Here is a 22,171-nt window from a genome sequence, read left to right as displayed (position 1 = left end):
AGTATGTGTACCTGGGAATAGAGATCCATTATTTTCCCACAGTGTGTTTGACAGGCAGGGACCGTTTGTGGGCGGTTGCAGCCGGGCCGGCCCTAGCCCAAATTTTTTGGTAAGCGAGTATATTTTTTGGCGCCCCCCCTATGCAGTGCCCCTTTTACAGTGCCCCCGGTAGTGGTCCATCCTGTACAGTGCCCTTGTGCCCCCAATAGTAAGCCCCTTATATAGTGCCCCCAGTAGTAGTCCTCCTATGTAGTGCCCCCAGTAGTGGTACCCCCTATGCAGTGCCCCTTATATAGTGCCCCCAGTAGTAGTCCCCACCATGCAGTGCCCCCAATAGTGGTACCCCTTATGCAGTGCCCTTTAAACAGTGGCCCCAGTTGTAGTCGTCCCCCCATGCAGTACCCCCAGTATTGCCCTTTATATAGTGCCCCCAGTAGTGGTCCCCCAATTGTAGTGCCCCTAGTAGTCCCCTCTTGTAGTAGTCCCCCCATTGTTGTGCCCCAGTGGAGGTCCCCCCCTATGTAGTGCCCCCAGTAGTAGCCCCCCCTTGTAGTGCCCCAAGTAGTAGTCCCCCTTGTAGTTCCCCTAGTAGTAGTCCCCCCTTGTAGTGCCCCCAGTAGTAGTCTCCCCTTGTAGTGCCCCCAGTAGTAGTGCCCAGTAGTAGTGCCCCCTTTTAGTGCCCCCAGTAGTAGTCCCCCCCCCAATAGAGACACACGTAATAAGAATAAAACAAAAACACTTACCTGAAACCCCGCTCCTGCTATCAGCTCCTCCATCCGTCCTCCCGGGCCGCTTTGCATTATGGGAGAGACGTCATGACGTCTCTCCCATTACCCACTGCGGGAGCCGGAAGATGGCTCCGGCAGTGGGCGCAGCAGCCGATGAGAGTCTGAGAAACTCTCATTGGCTGCTAATTACAACAAACACACAGCTGCCGGCGCCGGCGGCTGTGTGTTTGGCACTGTGTAGTACTGACCGAACTCCGTCCGGTCAGCACCACACACGCGGTGCAGCTGTGTCACAGAGACACAGTCTGCCCATGGCCCGCATGGTACGCAGCTGAGGCGCCCTCCACTATGTGGCACCCTACTCAGCTGCGTACCAGTGTACTGCGTACCAGTGTTGATGAAAAATGGAGGCATGTTGAGACTGCGATCCCGTACGCAGCCAAATGGTTCTGGCATCTTGGTTGCGGCGACAGTTCTGCGCAACCATAGAGTTACTCAGGATTTAATTATCGACTGATCTGCGAGCAATGCTGCGTCTTTGGGCTTAATTATGACTTGTACGCAAACCCGGTGGTTGAGGATGCAGCAGCGATGCTAACAGCCTACAATGCTAAATCAGGATCATTATACGCAGGCGCCTGCGACATTTGCATAGTTTCGCAAGCATTGGCAGCATTAACGTACAACTCGGGATCCAGCCCTGAGTGCATGAGGGAGCTTGTAAGAACTAATGAGGGCGCATGTTGTTTGGGAATCTTCTGTACATATTTCCTTTATGTAAAGGGCAAGTTCGTGGAAAGTGAGATTGGTGTTGGGTGCCTGGGCAGGAAAGAGCAAAAGGTCAAGGAGGATATATGACATGTAAACATTGTTGTGCTAAGATTGCAGTTGGCAGTGAGGTCCAGGGTAGGCAGAGGAGCCGAGATGAGAGCGAGTTACTACTGTAAGTACCCAGACCTGGGCATCTCGGTGGGATGGGGAGTGTAAGAGAGCCATAACTATTGTATGCCCCAGAGATGGCTTTGCCACGTAAAGCAGCAGGGCACAGTTTCTGCAGAGGACCCTTCATGGGGTATGGCTAAGCCCACACGTGAGAGCACACATCCCCAGGACAGGGGCCCACACAATATCTTGGAGGCCCTGAATGTGAGTGTTTGGCTGTAGTGTTATGTGGCCAGCAGGGCCGTAGCTAGGGTAGTGCGGCCGGTGCCATCGCACAGGGCACCACAGGTCAGGGGGCGCTGTTTGAGCCTGTCAAATTTCTGTTTATTATCATTCTCACTTGTAGCTTCCTCTTATTTCATCCCTAGCATCTCCCGGCCTCCCCTATCTCTTCCCTGGCCCTTCCCCATGAAGCCATGGCCCTTTTTGGGTTCATTATGTCCCTTTGAAAAATGAGGGAGGCGCCAATGCTCTTTCTGGCACAGGGCACCAAAAAGTCTAGTTACGGCTCTCTGGTGGCCAGGTTGGGGCACAACAGAAAGAAAAAGGGGACAGGAAAGTCATTATAGTAAGAGATATACAGTAAGCGAGGTACATGAATAAGTTTGTCTGTCATTGAGGAGGGGAAATACATTGAATTCAGAGGTTTTACTGCATGTTAACAAAAATGACAATCTGAGAGAGGGAAAGAGCCAGGTTATGTGATGATGAAATAATCTTCACGTGTTGGGCAATTAGTTGTCTGAGAAGCACCAAGTAGATGTACTAAGCTCTGGAAAGTGATAAATTGAAGAGTGATAAACTATCAACCAATCAGCTCCTAACTGTCATTTTTCAATCACAGCCTGTAAGATGACTGTTAGGAGCTGATTGGTTGGTAGTTTATCACTCTCAAATTCATCACTTTCCAGAGCTTAGTACATTCCCCCAAAGTTTGAGGAGAAGGAATTTCATTCGGAAGTAGCATTGGAGTGGGGATCATCCACAGGGGTATAACAAAGACTTTATAAAATTGATGGATAGAATTTATGGAAGCCAGGCAGAGAAATGGGGGAGATGTATGAAACTTTGTAAAGAGTACAGGTCCAATCAGTTTTAGCTATCATTTTATAGCCACCATTCAGCTTTTAGCTATCATTGTATAGATAAATGGTAGCTAGGATCTGATTGGCTGCTAGATTGTGAGCTGAGGGGAGCTTACGGCTCACCGAATGTGCATGTTAGAGAGCATATAGAAGGCGAGCATGGAAAATAATGACATTATTATTAGTACATTATGGGTTTCTTAGTTGAAAAGAGAAATATGAGGAACATGGGAGATAAAGGGCAAAGCCAGAGGATAAATGTAAGTAGCTGGTTGGATATAGAATGCCAGGGGCACAGCGAGGAAGGGGGGGCGGGTACTAATTGCCCAAGCTTGTTGGCCTCTTATGCTGCTATGTGCTGGGCTGCAGTGGACGACCAGGGAGACTGCCCGCTGCTGCTGAACAGTCGCTGTCTCCTCTCCTCTGCCTGTGGGGGGGGAACGATCACCCTGGATTTGCCCCGGGCTGAGGCGCTCACAGCTCTTCCAGCCCCAGTGCCGCAAATATATATATATATATTTGTTTTCTTTATGGGGGTGTGGCCACGCCACCATGATTAGACCACGCCCCTGATTATACCACGCCCCCTTCCCCGGGCCAGCTCTCTACGGCCCTGTGGAATTCAGAGGAGTAACAGAATTACTTACCCAAACACTGGATCAGAGGTATGACCCGGAAAAGATGGTCACATGCCCACTGGGACACCGAAGCTCGCTGGCACTACGCGCAGCCTCCCAGAGCAGGTAAGTCCCTTACCAATTTACCAATATTCTAACATGTCGACATTTCACCACTGTCTACTGAATGCCAACTTTATGATTGTCGACATATAGCCAACCCATTTTACAGTATTACATAAGTATAAGAACTTCTGCAGTGAAAGTGATAATGGAAGAAGTAACCAGAGGAAATGATAAGAAGTAGCCAAGTATGATAGCTGGGTGACTGTAGCAATCTAGATAATAATCTGTTATATGCTAATACGGTCACTAAGCAGAGTGACTGTGTCACACAACAGACGTAGATATTTGATTGACGCTCAGTCTGTGGTGTTATTTGAGGTTTTGATCTGTCCTCATTCAACTGCCTTGTTTAATGGCGATATCCTATAAATTATTACATGAGTCACAGAGTGAATGAATCACTCAGCCCCCCACCCACTTATACACCCCAAAACAGATCACGAGGACTGTATCTAGTCACACATACTAAGCACTGTCCTAGTTACTAATTACTCAATGCGTCAAAGACACCAACACAAAGGCTGTCATGGATCAGGGGATCATACAGAGAGTCATAAATGACAACTTAGTAAATAACAGTAAGAGAGATGTAATGGGACAGATATCATACATTTAAAAAAAATTGAAGAAAGACATAGCAAGGATGAATGATTTGTGACCAAGAAAATGTGACATGATTTGAAATGTGAGGCATCTGTAGGTGCAGCATTAAAAATGAAACTGAACACATTTTATTTACTCGCATTCCCCATTTGCAATGAGACAATTTGCAAATTCTTGGCTACATTTTCTCAGGTGAGAATGGAAAACCAGCAGTCTGAGCTCTCAGGCGCCCAGGAATCCAGCAAGGTTTTTATTTTTTTTAACATTGTTGCAGCAATGTTTCTGTTCTGTGCAAAATACCAAATTCTCAGTGTCACAGATACCCCGTTCACACTGCCATAAATTAACCCGGGTTACTGCGCAGTGTGAAAGGGCCCAGTTGAAATAACCCGCCATTTCAACCTGGGTAACGAGCAGGGTTGAACACAAGTTCAACCCGGCTCGCGGTGCGGTGTGAACAATCCCAAAGCCGGCACTTGGAGATGAAATCATCTCCAAGCACCGGCTCAGCAGCGATGGCAGTGACGTCATCGACCCGGCATTGTTGTCGGGTCGGACCACCACTCTGAAAGTGGTCTTAGGCGGGTTGCCCCCTCAATCGATGAGTGTACAAATCCTGTGTGCGACCCGCCTATAGCGATGTGAAAGGGGTACGAGAAACTGCTCAGTTTCAAAGCTCAATCACACCTATCTAGATCTATTGCATATTCCATAGGTTAATAAATGCACAAAAAAAAACAATTTAAAATAGTCAACAGAGTTAAAAGGTTGACAGGTACAAATGGTCAGCACAAAAATGGTAGACACAATTTTTGTAATTTACCCTAATTGTAAGCCTAACCCTCCCCCTGGTACCTAAACCTAACCCTAGTCTAAACCAAACCCTAACTCTAACCTCAGCAATTTGCTCCCAAACACCGGAAAAAGCGAAAAAGGTTGTTCAGGCAAGTTGGTTAAATCGGTTTGATTTGACCAACTTGTCTAAACAGCTTTTGTTTGCTTTCTGGTGTTCGGGAGCAAATGGCTGATTCTCCTTTGCTCCCATGCATTACCGGATCTTCATTCCAACCAACCAACTAGTTGGATGGTTGGAGGAAAGTTAGTTTGGTGTATGAGCAGCTTTACTCTCCTTTAAGAAGTAGATACTGTAGCTAAGTAGTAATGTCGCAATGCCGTCCGCCGGCTTCCCGACTGTCAAATCCCAGCAAGGTACAAATGACAGGTGTCGAAATCTCAACGCCTGTCATTAGACCTACGCCGGGAGCCCGACACCCAGCATACCAATTGAAGGTAAGCCGGGCGCGGACAGCCGCAGGGGGGGGGTTAGGTTAGGGGCTCCCCCCAGGGGGTCTTAGGGTTAGGCACTCCCCTGGGAGTTTAGAGTTAGGTTAGGGGAAGGGGGGGTTGAGGTTAGGCACCCCCGGGGGGAGGTTAGGGTTAGGCACCCCCCCGAGAGACTTAGGTTTAGGCTGCGGGGAAGGGGGGGTTAGGTTTAGGCACTTAGAGGGGGCTTAGGGTTAGGCACTTGGGGGGGAGGTTAGTGTTAGGCACCCCTAAAGGAGGGTTAGGATTAGGGGGTAGAATAGTGTTAGTTATTACTCACCTAAAGACGTTCGGGATCTTCACCCCTGCCGGGCTTCATGCGGCCGGCGGTAAATCATACTGAGTCCCACACAACATACTTACACACACCACTGCTGCAGGAGAGAGGGTCTTGTCGCTGGAGGGAGAAGACACGGATTTGTAAGGAGTAATTACGGACTATTTAAGCAAATTGGAAACTTTTAATTGCTTAATTAGTCATTAGGAGGGGTGTCGCCGAGGTCCCACAGCATTTCCAGACCATTTTTCTTAAAAATATGGAATTTAGGAAAAATTGGTCGTGCTCTGAAGGTGCACACAAAAAAAAACCTCTCTGCACGAATAAAATAATAAAAAAAAACTTGTAGCCAATTCAATAGCAAAAATCACGCACCAGCAGGAAAAACCCCACAGGTGCAGGAATTTTGCTATTCTCGCACCTAATGGAATATGGGTCTGATTCAGAGCTGCTCGCTCTGAATCAGGACCGGGCTTTTTTTTTTTTTTTTGGATCGGCCACCCACAGCTATTGCGAGAGGCCATGATGATGGTCGCGATGGTCAAGACCATCGTGACCATCGGGCTTGCGACAAGACCCTTGTGGTAGGGTCTCGTGGTGGCAAGCCCCAGAGACATTTCGGCTCTAACAGAGCCGAAATCTCTCCACTGACATCACTAGTGATGTCAGTGGGGCCACTCCCAAATGGCAGGCGTTCACATGGGAACGCCTCCATTTGGGCAGCCACCCCCCCGGCCCGCCCAACAAAGGGAGCGAGCTGCCCCCTTTGGTGCGAGACCCGGAGCGACGGATTGCCCGTCGCTAGCTGGGTCTCGCGCATGCGCATGACGGAGGCAGCTCCATCGTGCGCATGCTCTGTGGGCCACCATCGACCCGGTTGCGAGCGCTCAGCGCAATGCGACCGGGTCTGAATCAGGCCCTATGCCCCTATGCGTCAACTTCCAAATAAAATATTGAGTGGACATTTAAGATTTTAGAACATTGTGTTAAGATCCTACACTGTTTACAGCGATTTATCCAAATTAATTGACTCATTCTACAGTTTAATAAGGCATGAGTAGCTCATTAACATTAATGTATATATAGCCAGGGCCGGATTAAGCCTGCAGGGGGCCCGGGCATTTAAGACAGGGCCCGCCCCAACTCCTCTGTCCCTTGCCCTCTTGTCAGCACTGCCCCCCTCATCCAGTGCAGCAGTGTGCTCCAGTCAGGAGGGGGAGGGGGGTCACTCCGTGGTGAATATTTTTGATGTAATGTAAAGCTTTTATTCCACTTTCTAAAGCTGCATATACACACAATGATTTTGTTACCAACAATTTTATGAACGATTTTATGAACGATTTTCTGTCAGATTATCTGTTTTTGTGATTTTTTAAAGTGTAATAAACGATTTTTTTGAGCTACAAACGATTTTTGCATATTCCCTTAATGAAAATCGTTCAGTTGACAAGTCTGACTGAACTACAAACTACAAACGTGAACGCGCATGAATGATTATCGTTCATCGTTTGACTCAGAAAGTGAACGATTTTTTCAAACGATTATTGTTAAACGATATCGTTTAACAATAATCTTTCAAAAAATCGTTGTGTGTATGCAGCTTTATTGTTATGTTTCATACAATAATATTATATCTCTCACAACTCATCCAGCTTTGCAAGTATCATATACAGTATTTTGTAGTAAAAGCTAAAAGGAGAGGAAAAGCCTGTTACAGATCTGAGCGGTTTAACCAGTGATGAGTCACATAATCAGACGTGAATATAGCTGTGAACAGTTCAGTGTTGCAGTAATTTCAGTAGTAACACTTTAACCAACATCCACATACCATTCACTACAACAGTATGTAACACTGGGAGAGAGTTCCGGACCGTTTGATAGATGAGAGTAATAGTTTCAATCATTCGCCTGAATAAATACAACTACATTCAAAATTGTAGCACAGTTACATTATTGGTCACTGGTCTTTCCATTCACCCAAAAGTGAAATGTTCGTATATATGATGCATTTATGTAGCTAAACACTCTGTGGTGTTACACTGACTTTCCCCAGAAGCTCTCAAAAGAAAATTAATTTCTAGTCAATCGAAACAGCTGAAGGCTCCCAACAGCTCTAAATGCCAACTAAAGTGGCGTCAATCAAGGACAAAAGGTAGAAATGGTAAATCAAAGCATATCAATTATGCTTGGTGTGTCATAATCGTGTCTGGGTAAAAATGTATCAATAAGCAGCCTCTATAAAGCATTTCTATTGCCTAGAACAGTGGTTTTCAAACTCGGTCCTTCGAATCCCAAACAGGTCACATTTTCCAGGTCGCCCAGCTGGTGCATAGGTGCAGGGCCGGCTCTAGGGGTGTTCAACCTGAGCGGTCGAACAGGGGCGCCACACATAGAGGGTGCACCCTTATCCAGCAGCCAAAGTGGCCCGCGGGTGGTCAAATGGGGAGTTGGGGATGGTAGGGAGCTGTGCGGCGGGGCCGGGACCCCAGAGTCTGAATGGATGCTGCGCGCATGTGCCCGGCATCCATTCAGTGCCTTACTATATTTGGAGGTGTGGCATGCAGGCACGCCCCTCAGATAAGGTTACATAAGGAGGCATGGCCTATGGTAATTAGGCCACGCCCCCATTTCATCCACGCACGGCTGCGTCCAGCGGCACTGAGGAGCGCAGAGCACTTGGCTGGCACAAGGGGCGCTATTAGCCCTGTACCCGGCCCTGCACTGGTGCATCGATTACTCACTGACACATTTTATAAGATTCACAGGTGGAGCTAATAATTTCACTTGTGATTCTATGAGGAGACTTGGAAAACATGAACTGTTTGGGTTCCTGAGGACCGAGTTCGAGAACCTATAGCCTATAACAGAGGTTACCAAATTCAGCCATTACAGTCCAGGTTTTAAGGATATTCATGCTTGAGCACAGGTGACTTGATTAGTATCTCAGTTAATTTGATTTAACTATCTGGGACTTAAGCATGGATATCCTTAAAACATGGACTGTAATGGCGGCGTTAGGGAAATTCTGGCCTAAAAGAATACAAGCCAATTAAGTAAGTTTGTGAACTGCACCAATGATGCAGCAGAAAGAAGCATCCCCCTCCTAACAGAGGGCCCGATTCAGAGATGGACGCTAACACGATCGCAGCTGCGATTTCGTATGGAATGCAGCTGCGATAATATGCTAATGGTTCAAAAGATCACCTGAGCATAGGGACGCCCCCTGCTGCGTTCTTACCTGCGTACGATGTCGCTTACCAACTAAATATTTATAACAGTGATGCACTTGAGCAGCCATCTTGCCCTTGAGGAAGTTCTGACCTGACGCAGACTCAGCAGCTCTCCTGACACGCAGAGGGCTCTCATGCAGCATAGGAGATCACAATGGCTAATTAGTGTGCGCCCATGTGACGGCATTTACACAGTCAGACACACCTGCGCTTTCCCGATCATCCTCCCATTACCACCCCCAAACGCTGACAGCCTGTCACTCACTTTGCAATGGGATTCTCTGTGAGTCCGTAATCACAATGTGATCGCAGCGCACGTGCAATGGCAAACAATCGCTCGCTCTGAATCAAGCCCAGAGATGATTAAGTATAAAGACAACTTTTTATTATTAGGGGTAACTTGATTGGCGCGGTATCCAATTAGCCCCGAATATAAATCGGGCACTAGTGGAAAGCCGCGATTGGCGAAAAACGGGGATTATCCCTGTTTTTTGCCGTTGTTTTTTTTTCACCCTATCCTGTTATTTCAGTCGAAATAATTGGATAATTCTCCCAAAAACACACAGGACCCACAAAAAGCTCGCGGACCTATGCATTTTAGCCATTTAGGCAGTGAGAAAACGGCATTTATCGTGGATTATTTTTCGGGACACATCAAGTCCCCGAAAAATATCCACAATAAGTGCCAGCGTCGGGTGGCACTTCGCGGCTAACAGTATAGCCAAGCCGCGATCAATTAGCAGCGCTATTTGAGCTCAGCTAATTGGATACTGCCCTTGGTCATTTATTAGAATGTAATCAGTAACAAATATACTTTGATGGCTATTAAATTACTCTCCCTTTAATAAAATAATATCATGCTATCAGTGTTTTTCAGAGTTGTACGATTTAATATATTGGGTAAAATGTATGATTGGTAGAAATGTCATAAATTGATCATTGACAGGGTAGGACTGGCCCACAGGGATACAGGGGAAATCCCCGGTGGGCCCCACCCCCTCCTCTAAGGCTCAGGTTCCAGCCTGTGCATGTGTTACAATATACTGCATTCCCAGGATTATGGTGTATTCACTACAATGCATTTTTGTTATCAATCTGGCACATTATCACAAATCAGTATTTACTATTATATACTGTATATATTTATAAAGGGGCTCATACCATGCAGTCTCTAATGGTTAGCCAAGCCCCTGTGGTGGGTGGCCACACCCCCTCTGGTGACTGACCACACTCCTTTAGCATGGGCCCCTACCATGTACTCTCTAATGCTTAGCCAAGCCGCTGTGATGGCTGGACACACCCCCTCTGGTGACTGGTCACATCCCCTGTGGTGGCTGTTCACACCCCCTCTGGTGACTGGTCACATCCCCTGTGGAGGCTGGTCACACCCCCTCTGGTGACTGGCCACACCCCTTTAGCATGAGCCCATGCCATGTACTCTCTAATGCTTAGCCAAGCCGCTGTGATGGCTGGCCACACCCCCTCTGGTGACTGGTCACATCCCCTGTGGTGGCTGGTCACACCCCCTCTGGTGACTGGCAACACCCCTTTAGCAGGGCCCCATACCACTGTATTCCCTCCAGTGGGCACTTCATGCCACAGTCCAACACTTATCAGACTTTGACAAATAATATAAAGGTTTGTAAAGGTGTAGATGTAACATAATGGGTGGCACCAGCTGGCATTGCAAGTTGAAATGAGCCTTGGTCGTATTATTGTTTCGGTTTGTGCCAAATGTATTTGAAGTTTGATACATTTCTCAATGAATTTCTTTGCACCAACTGCTTCAGATAGTTGCCCAGTGGTGAATAAAGCAAATCTGATTGGTACATTATTGGTTTGGACATGACACAGTGGCACCAATTATCTTTGGTGCACAATGCAGAGAGGGAAATAGCTATTTTACCTTTTTTGCTCCAATAAGTGTAGTTGCAGCAAGAGCTGAGCAGTGGGGCCAGCTGTTAGTTTCCACTAATGGCGGAGATAGCAGATTAGGTTGCACCCTCCTGGAGATGGCAGGATAGGTCAGTAAGGCAGAGAGGTTGTTCCTGAGGGTTTAGGAGCTCTTGTAGCCATACAGACACCCAGTGTTGGAGATGTTAGAAAGCAATGGGCTCCTGCATTATCTCTACACTGTACATACATGCTGGGCATTAGGACCCAGAGTCTGCAGGGAGGTCCGGCCTCCAATCTGATGTGCTCTTGCACATGTGACTGCAGCCATCTTAGTACGGTGTCAAAGTGTCACAGTGGAAGACCAATGTCCTTCACTTAGTTCCAGCGAGACCCCAGTGTAAACCTGCATAAAACTGTTCCAGCATCCCTGCACCTCTACTTGCAGCATACACTCATCGGCTGGTGATCTCTAGAGGACCCTGCTTCACTCAGGCTACGCTCCATCTACCATGATTCAGAGATGTATGGTATTGCACAGCGCCGGGAAGTGACTGTGCAATACCGTACAACTAATACACTAATGCAGCAGGGGGCGTCTGGTGTAAGTAGACAGTAAGGCCCTCATTCAGAGCCGGACGCTCTGAGCAGAGCGCACGCTCTGAATGAGGGCCGTCCTCCATAACTATGGAGCGTCCTCCTGGACGCTCGTATAGCTGTGGGTCACCACCCACAGCCTATACGAACGTGCAGTTTGATGGCCGCGATGGTCTTGACCATCGCGATCATCGAAACTGCGAGCCGGAGCCTGAGGTTGAGTTTCTCAACCGCAAGGCCCGGAGTGATTTTGGCTCTATCAGAGCCAAAATCACTCCCACTGACATCACTAGTGATGTCAGTGGGCCGGCTTCTGACGGTAGGCGTTCCCTTAGGAACGCCCCCGTCAGGGAGGCACGCCCCCGGCACGCCCACCAAAGGGGGCGTGCTGTCAATCAACATCGACAGCACGCCCCCTTTGATCAGACACAACGAACTAAGGACTTTCCTTCGCTCGTCGCGACTGGCGCATGCGCACGACGGAGCTCCCTCCGTCGTGCGCATGCTCAGTGCAGAACATCGACCCACTTGCGAGCGGACAGCCGCTCACGAGTGGGTCTGAATCAGGCCCTAAGTCTGCATCGAAAAGACGCAGACCCTGGCCTGGCCATGCCTACAAAACGTGGGCGACACGCACCCGTTGTGTAGAACGGTTCCAGTTGCCAACCCCGCTCAACTCCCCCCTCTCATGCTGCAGCTTGGTGAAGCTGCAAGTAAGGATACTATATATCTGGCCAATCTGCTCAGGCGTAATATACTGATTGTGCTGCCTAATCGCACAGTGGTTAGTGATGGCACAGGTCATGCCACAGCCACTTATCGTGAGGAGAACATTTGTGTGATTTGATTGAACAACATTGCTGGTTACTTGCCTTTGTGCATGGATTAATGGAATTAATATTTGATAAGACATTCACAATTCAGGAATAAAGGGCCTGATTCAGAGCTGAACGCTCTGACCAGAGCACTCGCTCTGAATCAGGGCCCTCCTCCATGAAAATGGAGCGTCCTCCTGGACGCTCGTATAGCTGTGGGTGACCACCCACAGCTATAGCGAGCGTCCATGATGATGGTCGCGATGGTCTTGACCATCGTGACCATCGGGCTTGCAACGAGACCCTGCGGTAGGGTCTCGCTGCCGCAAGCCCTGGAGTGATTTTGGCTCTATCAGAGCCAAAATCACTCCCACTGACATCACTAGTGATGTCAGTGGGGCCGGCTTCAGACGGTAGGCATTCCCATGGGAACGCCTCCGTCTGGCAGGCACGCCCCCGGCACGCCCACCAAAGGGGGCGTGCTGTCAATCAACATCGACAGCACGCCCCCTTTGGTGCGAGACCCGGAGCGATGGAGAGCCTGTCGCTCGCCGGGTCTCACGCATGCGCACGACGTGCGCATGCGCATTGGGGGAACATCGACCCGCTTGCGAGCATACTGCCGCTCATGAGCGGGTCTGAATGACCCCCAAAGTTCATACATAAGTACAATCATTTTAAGATGCCCGAGTTTTCGTTTTACTAGCCGATAAAAATGTTGATGTGACTGATATGGATCCACTTGGCACCCCTTGATTAGTTTTCCAGGATCAAGACAGGAGTCTGGCCGAGCCATTGGACAGATCTGCTGATAGAAGATAAGTGGTAGACTGGGAGTGACGTTAGACAGACAGGCCAACGTGATAATAAATCAGCAGCGAGGAACAGAATATTGAGGCTAAGGAAAGTTAGAGGCAAAAAATAGGTCACAGCAGGAGGCAATCAGCAATTGTCTAATTCGGGCAACAGTTCAACCTCAGAGAGTTAGAATGATTATTGCTGAACAACAAAGAGTAACACCCAGCATCAGTGGTTACTGGGAAGTGGCTGAAGAAGACAGATTTCTGACAAGCACCCACGAGCATGCCCAAGTCATCACGTTTATATCTAAGCATACACACCCAACTTCTCACGTATGGCTCAGGAAGAGTATGCTGTAATACAACGCCCGTAAGCACACATATAATTATTATACCTCCAACATGACCTATTTTCGGGTTAATTTTGACCAGAATATTGTAAATGTTGAACAACAAATGTTCATTGTAACTTTGAGTAGCACCTTGGTGTCCGGAAATAAATAAATATCGCTGAACATAAATTATAACAATGAGCTTGGAGCACGGACGTAACTATCTGTTGGCCAGGATGGCACGCACCAGGGGCACTGGTCGAGGAAGGAAGCCGCCCAGCTCAGCCACTCACAAATATTAACCCCATGGGAGATACTCTCTGTAAATTGCCCCAACCTTGCCTTTTGGTCTAAGGTTTTGGTTCTGGGCTCTGTTACAGAGCCTTGCGTCCCAGAGGGGAGTTGAAGTTTAAGTTAGTCAAGTCCTTCATCCAAGGCCAAGCAAGAGGCGCCGGACTCCTAGCTATGGTACTGCCTTGTATATTAACATTAAATGATTACCCGGCCTGGGGTCATGGAGAAGCCGAGACAGACACTATATAATAGACAAGCAATGCTATTGACTTTATAGATAACCTTGAATTTAAGTTATGTATATTTGCTAATGACACTGAGCTATTTAGTGTTATTAACACATAGCAAGATAGTAACGTTCCACAGAAGGATTTAGATAAATTGGCCATGAAATTTAATGTCGATAGATATGCACCGCGGATGTGGTGGCTTAGGATCTAGGAATAATAGTCGCTCGGGATAACAGCGGACAGAGGGCCTGATTTAGACCCGGTCGCAAGCGCTGAGCGCTCGCAACCGGGTCGATGGTGGCCCAGAGCGCATGCGCACGACTGAGCCGGCTCCGTCGTGCGCATGCGCGAGACCCGTATAGCGACGGGCAATCCGTCGCTCCGGGTCTCGCACCAAAGGGGACGTGCTGTCGATGTTGAGTGACAGCACGCCTTCTTTGGTGGGCGGGCCGGGGGGGGTGGCTGCCCAGACGGTGGCGTTCATGAGAACGCCTACCATTTGGGGGTGGCTCCACTGACATCATAAGTGATGTTAGTGGGAGAGCTTTCGGCTCTGTTTGAGCCGAAAGCTCTCTGGGGCTCTCTGGGGCTTGCGGCCACGAGACCCTACCACTAGGGTCTCGTCGCAAGCCCGATGGTCGCGATGGTCTTGACCATCGGAACCATCATCCTGGCAGCTCGCATTAGCTGTGGGTGGCCGCTCCATAAAAAAAGAAAAGACCGGCCCTGATTCACAGCGAGCAGGGTTAGGATCCCAACACATGTCGGTCGGTATCCTAACTCTCCCTATCTCCCTACCCCTAACCCTCCCTCCCCGCAGCTTAAACCTAACCTCACCTCCTAGTGCATAATCCTAACCTCTCTTACCCCTCCCCCCTTAGTGCTTAACCCTCCCCTTAGTGCCTAACTCTAACCCTCCCCCTAACCCCACTACTTACCTTCGGGATGCCGGTGGTCCAGATGTCGGCGGTCGGAATGCCGGCGCTGATATTCTGACAGGTGTCGGGATTCCGGTGCCAGTATTCTAAGCGCTGGTATCCCATGTTCCGAGATATTTACTGTATCCACAGAAACACGTTATTTTAGGTAGTGGCTACAAATGTGGATGCGGTCCTGGGGTGCATAAAAAGAAGGATAAGTGCATAAATGCTGGGGCAGAACAGTCAGGGGTGTATCTATACTGGGTGCAGGGTGTGCGGGGCACACGGGCCCCCGGGTTCATAACACACCCTGCACCCTTATTATTTGAAACTCACCTGTCCGTAGTCCCGCGGCCATTTTTCCGGCGCAGCAGAGTGGTCACACTCTAGTGCCCAGTCTGCTGCTTCTGCGGTGGCCAGCCAACCGCGTCAGTTGCCTGCCAGCCGCAGGGGAGAGAGGAGGGGGCCCCCTCCTGTCTTAGGATGCCCCTGAGAGCAGTACATTGCCGAACTGCATAGCAAAACTTGTGTAGGGGTCTGGAGATACCGCTCTAGACTCCCGGGCCCTCCATGGATTAGACCAAGCGCCCACCACACCTCACAAGAGGCCTCCACTCTCCAATAGGTCGATTTACTCATCTATAGTTATAAACAGAGCTGGATTATCCATTAAGCAAACTCGGCACTGCCCAATGGGTACAGATGGGTCCTGGGTTACTCTGATCTGTTATTACAAGTATGGAGAAGGGGGTCTAAACCAGTAGTGCCTAGATCCCGTGGGTCATAATGAGTCTATAAACCTCTAAAGTAGATTTAATGAGAATAAAGCAACATATGTCACACACTAAAAAGTCTGTACAGTAGGTTAATAATAATAATAAGCCACATCTAGTCCAAGGTATCTTGCACAGAATTTACTAAACAGGGATACTGGAACCATTTCAAACTCCGGCTTGTGAGGACAAGTTAGGAGAGTCATTTATTTATTGAGCACAGAGAGCTCATAGTTTGGAAACAGAACAGCTTGAACCTGAAATTAGTGAAAAAGCTCAATTTGATTTATAACAAGAAATCCTTTCTATCCACAAACTACTGAGGTTACTGGACGTACAGAAGCTGTCGCTGCTAAGGCAATAAAAGGATTCTAGGTGAAAGGGGATATGGATTTTTAGAAGCAGAGGCATTGCTGCCATAAATATTATGATTATTATTACTGTTTATTAATATTATCAGCTATTTATACAGTGCACTCATATTCCACAGAGAATACTTCATCATTCATATCAGTCCCTGCTGTGGAAATGAGCAGTGTGCTATTGTACTGTACTGTACTGTAGCTCCATATTTGATCCATAAGTGAAGAATTTCACTTTACCAAGATGCATACATGCCTACCCTCCCGGAATTCGCAGGAGGCTCCCGATTTTTTTCGGGTAACCCCCCGCACGTACATGCCGACTTTTCAATTCTCCTCCCCGGGAGAAGCCTGGATAGGAGCTGCAGGTGAGCAGAGTTGGGGGCGAGGCACGAAAATTAAGCCCTGCCCCCTAGCAGGAATTAACTTACATTTAACTAGGGGGTGGGGCTAGTTACACGATTCTCATAGAATCGCGTCATTAGGTTCCGCCCCCCACGCACGGACCCGCCGATCTCCGGTTATATTTTCCAAAGCGGGAGAAGTGCCTACCCTTCCGGGGGTGCGGGGGGTTACTTGAAAAATCGGTAGCCTCCTGTGACTTCCGGGAGGGTAGGCATGTATGCCCCCGCACTCCCTGGAAGAGTAGGCATTTCTCCCGAATTTCTGCCCACTTCCTAGTGAAGTGGGCAGAATGGAGGCATTCTGCTGCGATCGCGGGGCTCTGTGTAGGGGGCGGAGCTTAATGACATGATTCTTCATGAATTGCGTCATTTTGCCCCGCCCCTATTTAAATTAGAGCCAATCGCGGCAATTTACCTTGAGGGGCATGGCTTAATGACGCAATTCATCAGGCCCCGCCCCCTGCTTCTCTTACTCTGGCTTCTCCCGGGAAGAGAAAAAAAAAAGTAGGCCAGTATGCCAAGATGGCTGCCGTTTGGTTTTATGGACATGGGCGGCGCCATCTTGTCACTGTGATATACACAGATAGAAGTGACATTACCATTCACTTGTATAGCGCCTGCATATTCCGTTGCACTGTACAATTGGAAACAAGACAGTAAAAAAAACGAGACTGACAGGAAGGTAGGAGGGCCCTGCTTGCAATCTACAACTTGATTTTGTTGCGTGAAAAGGGACACGTGACATCACAGCCGGCGTTTGTGCTTTAGCAGTGTGCATAGAATGGCGCGTGATTCCGTCCACTGTAGAAAACAATACAAATAATTCTAGATTTCTACTGAGAAGCTAAATATGGTAACATTTATCTGATATATCCTGTTCAGGTTCTCAGCCCTGTTTTATTTCTCAGAATCTGACATTGAACCCAATGATACATTTTGAAACCCCTCAGAATTAACTATGTGGGAATTACCGTACATTGTGGGTTAGCGAGATGACTACTTTTTCATTGTATGAGCTGTATGTAAACTGGGGAGTAATACAGAGTCAGTGTAACTGCAACATAAAGAACTGGAGCTGGAGCCACCTTTTGGAGGAGGGGGGGAACCAGGCTTTAACTTGAATTTTCATCGGGGCAGCAAATCTTTCAGTTACACTTTATATAGGCAAATTTACAGGCTCGTTCTGCCAATGCAATCAGAAACTTTCTAACACACCAAAGTGACACAAACCAAAAAAAGGACAGTAAACAAATGTGACACAGGCGATAAGACAGTAGACAGAAGTGATGCACATTATTAAGTCAGTAGACAAAGGATAAAGGGCCTGATTCAGACCTGGACGGTATCTGCAGTCCATTCGCTATTGGTGATAGTTGCTAAACTGCGCATGCGTATATATCGCAGTGCGCATGCGCGAACTACACTGTGCGATCACAGATCCCTCGCTTGCCCAGCAAAACCAGCCCGGCAGAGTGAGTGACACGAGAGGCCATTTGTGGGTGGTGACAGGGGCAGTCCAGTAAAACGGGGGGTTAGAGATGCAAACGCAGGCGTGCCCGAGTGTTTCAACGCTGTTTTAGAGGCGTGCATAATTAACAGGCAGCGTCATAGTACACGTCACCAGCCATTTTTTTCCTCTGTTTTCCTCGCAATGCTTGCGGTAAAAAAAAGCTGCCACAAGCACTGCGTTCACATCCAATAGTGGTCGATGTATCAATGTTTTCAGAAACTTCCAGGAGATGACGTGGGACAGTTTTGTGTCTCTGCATATGCTAAGGGGAGTCTGCATACACAAAGTGAACGCTCGTACAGGCAGGGCTGCCATCAGGGGGGGACTGCCGGGATTTTAGTCCCGGGCCCGGACTCTCATGGGGCCCGCCTGCTACCACCCCCCTGGCTCACAGTTACAAGTTCAACTGACAGGCCAGTGACTGGCCCGGCGGGGGCCCGCTACCACAAGCGCGCTGCCCGTGCCAAGCCCACTACTGTCTCCCCGGCTGGGCCCCGCCGCCGCACACAATAGAGTAAGGGACTTGTGAGTCACATTTTACACAGCCACCCTCCGCTCCGCCTCCTAGCTTAACTACGCCTGCATTGGCCGGCGACGGCGTTCCCTCAGTAAAGACCACAGAAGCCAGCGCGGCGTGACATCATGACATCACGCCGCGCTGCTGAATGAGAGAGGAGCCGGCGGCGGGCGGGTGATGTGCGGACTCGGATTTCCCCGGAGCAGACAGACAGACGGAAGAAGAGAGCAAGCAAGCGAGGTAAGTTAAGTGTGTCACTCACTCACTTACTATTTGTCTTTTCTCCCAGAGTCCCAGACCCAGGCTATTGATTCAGTATTGATTTCAGGCTGTCCCTGCTCCTGGTGCTCCGTGAAATTCTCCCCATGCTGCCAGGCTATTTTAAATGGAATATATATACTATTCTGAAAAACCTATTAAGAATAACTGGTTTGTTTATAACTAAAACCTGCAGATACATCTTATATCCAAAGGTAGGATATCTGCAGAAAGTTTATGTATATTTTTTTGTACATGTTATATTTTCCTTACCTGTTGGTAATTACGGATTATATTATATGTACTGTTGATTTTGTACTAGATATGCGGAGTGTGAAGAGTAAGCTCAGCTGTACTTCCCCCACATACATAAAAAAGGAGACACACTATGGGCTCAATTCAATTCAACGTGAATTGAATAGCTCCGCAAAGGAGCTCGGAGCTATTCAACTCTGCGCACTGTTAGGTCGGGGAATGCCTGTTCTCCCGCCCCACGCACCTTAAACAGGGTGTTTAGTCGTGAGAACGGGCATTCTCCAACTAAACTTCCCGGCGCGATGCTGTTTCCGCCATGCTAAGGGCAGAAAACAGCATCACGCCTGGACTTTTGTCGGATTTGTGCGAGAAGAAATCCTTAGTCGGGTTTAGCAACACGCTGAATTGAGTAGCTCTAGGAGCTCATTCCTGGCGCTATTCAATTTGCATTGAATTGAATCGAGCCCTATATGCTGGAGCCTCCAGGAATTTATCAAATAGGCACAAACCATGATAGGAGGGATTACAAATATTCCAGGTCTCCTGACAATAATAATAGGAATTTTAGTATGTGGATTTTAGATATTTCCACGATGCTCATATAATGGTACCCACACGAATAATACACCAAACTTGGGTTACTGGTAATTTGAGCTATACAATGTGGGGTACAATTTCTGTCGTAGGAGCCTTATAATGCTCTGTCTTTTTTATTGTATATGAATAAGGTAGCGGGGGAGGGGAGGTTGTATGGGGGGGGGCCCTGCCTATTTTGGCAGTCCCGGGTCCCACAATTTCTGATGGCAGCCCTGCGTACAGGTACGATGGGCGTGCTTATGCCTTGGTGAGCGATCGCTCCCCGTCACGTCACTTTCAAATATTTGCATACGCATCATGCGAGCGTACGTTCATAGCGACCGGGTCTGAATCAGGCCCAAAGTTATAAAGGCAGTGCACAAAAGGGATATAAAGTATAATACTGATGTCCCATCAGTCTCTTAATTCATTTAAGACACATAATGGAACGTGTTCCTTGCGCAATACAGATATGGTATGCCATCACACCCTGTGGTTAACTGCAGATTCAGCACTCTCACAGAATGAGATTGCTGTCCCACACAAAATGGTGGAGTTGCGAATTCACAGAATTGTGTGCTCATTGGAATACACATAAGCAGTCTATGCAACTGAGGTTTGAGCAGTTATTTGGCTCCCACATCCCACTCAGTGCCCACAATCTTCCCATTTGATCACCAAAACAATCTCACTGGCTTCCAACATCCTTCTCACTGCATACATTTATCTCATTTAGAATACACGTTCAGCTCCCTTATTTTTAAAAATATCATCACTCTGTCTATGCATGTACACTTTCTTCCCCTATATGCCTCCATGCTGCTATATATTCCCCAATCCCTACTGCTGTGTGGTCTCCCAACTGTGATAGTCTGTGTTCCTTCATCTGCACCACCCTGCATCCGTGCCTTCTCCACAGCCACGCTGCTGTCTTTCCCTCATCTGTGGCACTCTTTCTTCCTCCATCTGCACTACTCTGGTCCCCCAACCATGCAACTCTGTCTCACCCCTCCACCCGAACCACTCTGTCTTTTTCCCCATCCACACTGAACTATGGTAGTCTGTGTTCTCTCATCCGCACCAATCTGTCTTTCTCCATCTGCTCTGCCCTGCATCCGTGCCACTCTGCTTCTGCACCACTGCCTTCCCCTAAGCCATGCCGCTGTCTTCCTTTCCTCTGTGGCACTCTTGCTTCCACCACCTGCACCACTCTGTCCCCCCCAACTGTGCAACTCTGTCTCCTCCCCCCATCCACACTAATCTGTCTTCCCCAATCCCTACTGTTTGTGTTTCCCTATTTGTGCTAGTCTGTATTCCCTTACCTGCACCAATCTGTCTTTACCCATCTGCACTGCTCTCTCTTCCCATGTTCATGCCACTCTCTTCCCCATCCACATCGCTGTCCCCCCAAACCGTGGCACTCTGTTTCCCCCCATCTGCACCACTGTTATCCACCCATCTGCATTACTTTGGCTACCCACCCTCTATACTGCTTAACCTTCCCTCCTCTACACGCCTTTGTGTCTCACCTATCCGCGCTGCTGTGTCTCCTCCCCCCATCCACACCACTTTTAATCCCATCTGCACAGCTCTATTTTCTGCTTTGACCCCAGTTGCATAGACTGCGTGTGTGTATTCCAATGAGCACACAATTCTGTGAATTAGCAGCTCCACCATTTTGTGAGTGACAGCAATCTCATTCTGTGAGAGTGCTGAATCTGCAGAGTGCGAGACGGCTATAGGCATGTGGGGTGGCGGCAGCAGTGGTGGTGCAGAGCAGTGGCAGCAGTGCAGTGCAAAGGGGCATCAGCGGGCGACAGAGGGCTCACTGGTAGTGCATATACACCTGGGAAAATCAAATCAATGAGTCACAGATGCACAAATGCAGCAGTGAGATCCATTTACGCGTAGCCCCGCCCCCTAGAAGACAACCAGTTTTGGAGCCCCAGTACTGGTTGCGCTAAATACAGGGGACACACAATAAAGGGGTCCCCCTCCTCAGGGCACCCCAGGCCCAGGCTGAAAGCCGGGGCTATCCCCAGCACCCCTGGGCGGTGGGTGCTGGGTTGATTATGTAAAGTGTGGTGCATATGAAAATATAAATATTGTCTTTTGCAGTAGTACTACAAGTCCCACCAGGCATCCCCGCATACTGGTACTTGGAGAACCACAAGTACCAGCAGGTGGGGCATTAAGGGCCTGCTGGCACCTATAGAACCCCTGCAAAATAAATATCAAAAGAAAATAAACAGACAAACACCGTTTTTAAAGTATTTTATTATGCCGCACCTTCACCTGTGGAGCGCCAGCCTTTAAGCTCTTTTACATGGCTGCCGCTCCCTCAGGACTTCTATAGCGTTTTCACCTGGAATGCGGCGGCCATTAAGCTCTTTTGCGCCTCCACCGCCCATCCAGGGCTTCCGCGGCATCTTCATGCTTCAGCTGGTCTCTCCAGCTACCCGGCCGGTGACTAAATGGACGGGGCCTCGCGCTGGCTGTATTTAAGCCAACCGAGGGGGCGGGGCGATGATGTTGCGAGCCGTGATTGGCCGCAGCAGCCATCTTTGAATTTAAAAAAATGGCGCCGAGGCTTTTTGAAAAGGGCATGCTCAGTTCTCACCATTGAAGTCAATGGTGAGAACAGCTCATTGGCTGAGAGGCGGAAGGCTCGCCTCTCTCAACCAATGAGTGCTCCACACCGAGG

The sequence above is a fragment of the Taudactylus pleione genome, unplaced genomic scaffold, assembly GCF_031769625.1.
Source record: "Taudactylus pleione unplaced genomic scaffold, aTauple2 ptg000791l, whole genome shotgun sequence".
Taxonomy (NCBI): Eukaryota; Metazoa; Chordata; class Amphibia; order Anura; family Myobatrachidae; genus Taudactylus; species Taudactylus pleione.
Note: the sequence above shows the minus strand (reverse complement) of the source record.